This window comes from Candoia aspera, chromosome 7 (genome assembly GCF_035149785.1).
Source record: "Candoia aspera isolate rCanAsp1 chromosome 7, rCanAsp1.hap2, whole genome shotgun sequence".
NCBI classification, from domain to species: Eukaryota; Metazoa; Chordata; class Lepidosauria; order Squamata; family Boidae; genus Candoia; species Candoia aspera.
In genome coordinates this window covers 71,689,616-71,691,756 of record NC_086159.1, presented here as the reverse complement: position 1 = coordinate 71,691,756, position 2,141 = coordinate 71,689,616, and positions in this window count along the sequence as shown.

Sequence of the window (2,141 nt, the reverse complement as noted above, 5' to 3'; positions counted from 1 at the left end):
GTAAGATTCCTGTGAGGTAGTGCAAGATGCAGAGACAAACACTGCTGAGTTGGAATCCACTAGAATTCCCACCCATCATTAAGGTGGGAGGTTTTAACAATTCATTCTAAAAAATGAAGAAAGTTATTTATGTCCAACATTTTAATTCCCAATACTGGAGGATGGTATTTTTTGTTTGAGGCCAATAATAGGAAAGAGATGCACACCATTTTAATGATTGAGTTGTACTTCTTCTAAGTTTCAAAGCAGTAATGCTAGGAACCACTATTAGATGTAACACCATCTACTCCAACTTCTCATCACCAGGAAATGCCTAACAGCTTTAAAGCAGCAAAGCTGGAAAACCCTCAACCAAGATGGAACATCCTTGTTTCTGGCTAGATGTTTTCCTGCCTTTTTTCCCCCCTAAAGTGGCACTAAAGATTTTGGAATTTACTTTTCTCAGACTACCTAGAGGTGCTAACACCTCCTATAAAAATAATGGAACTTTTTTTTTGGTGGAAATTCATATCCATTTGTTTTTGAAGAGGAAGGGAAGAGTCTGATGTAGTTAATTCTTTGATGACATGAGGCATACTTCTCTCCATTTGTGCCTAAAGGGGACGCTTGGCAGTTGTTGCAGCTCCCAGATCCCACCCCCACAAACAATTGAGTAATAAATAACCATATACAGCACTGCCTGTTCATTTGTATCCCTTAAGTCTCTGATGCTTTTCATCCCTAGTGTATTTGGCACCTGCCCATGATAACCATCAAGGGACTTGGCTTCTGGGGTCCTTCATCTCTATATGGGTTAAATTCTCATGTGCCCATGATGAATACTCTACTTTGTTTAGTCATATGGACATCTTATCTAAGGAACTCTATGGAATCATGTCCATAGAATGAAGAAGGAACTTGAGTACTTCAGCTAGAGTTTGCTGCTTAGGCACTAGGCATCAATCCATTTGCCAATTGTCTCAGATTCTCTCAGGAGAGTTTTCTAAACCCACAATGTGCATGTTGCCTTTTTTTATATATTCAGACAGGGAACACAGCAGTCACCGTGTCCATGGCCTATCCTGAATTTCCTGTTTGTCATTCTCTTTTAAGCATGCCAGCACTCCACTGCTATGCTGCCCTGTGTGATGGCTAGAAAGTCCATTGTCATAGAGGCCTGTTCCCAATCCCTGTTTGTTGGAGGACGAGTAAGCCAATAAGGATACCATTTTCCACCACTGCAAGATAGACCAAAATCCAGCTCAGCCTGAATGCTTCTGACACTTGTGTGTTGCTTTCAGTGATGACAAATGAAAATCTAGAATGCATAGACTAGCTTTTTCGAGAGACCAACACACAGAGATATTGTGTCGTCCCATTTTAGCTCTCACCCACAGTTCTCTTTTTCTATTAATTACTTGACATTGAGGAATAAAGATGGGAGGAAAGGTTGTTCAAACATTAAACACTGGGTTTGAAGAAAACTAACTCTAGGAAAATGGTTGAGCCATTTACCATTTAATCCTGAGCAAGTGGAAATACTCCTTTATGCAAGAGAAAGTTTACAATACTAATTACAGATCTATAAATAAAATCTAAGAAAAAAGGCAACATGCATAATAGGAAAAATAAGGATTTTTAGAAGTATACTGAACAATCCAAAAAGCAAAATCCTGCTATCGTACTGAAATAACAGCTTTCAAAACATGAGCACTCTATAAGATGCAACAAATTATTTAAATGTTGCGTTCAATATTTATATAAACCAAACACTGATGGTCACAAGTAAATGCACAATCAAGGTATTTGTTGCCAACAAGGCATCTGCAGTACGGCTTAAAAAAGTCAAGATGGAGGCCACAGTGAAGGCTTGGCCCTTTTTTACAAGTGTTACACGTGGAAAAGGGGCAGGACTTCAATTGTATAGTCATAGGAATCCTACTGACTCTGTGGACAATGCTCCACAGCAGGTGCCCCCAGTTGCCAAGTATTATTCAAACCTGTCCAATGAACATATAGACAATGGTTTACAGAAGTGAAGACTACACTGGCCTGGTCATTGCAATGCATTGTTACCACATAAACTAGCCAAACTGAGTTTGTGAGCCGATTCTTTAACCCAAGGCCACAAAAAATACATTATATAAATAAATAAATTTTAA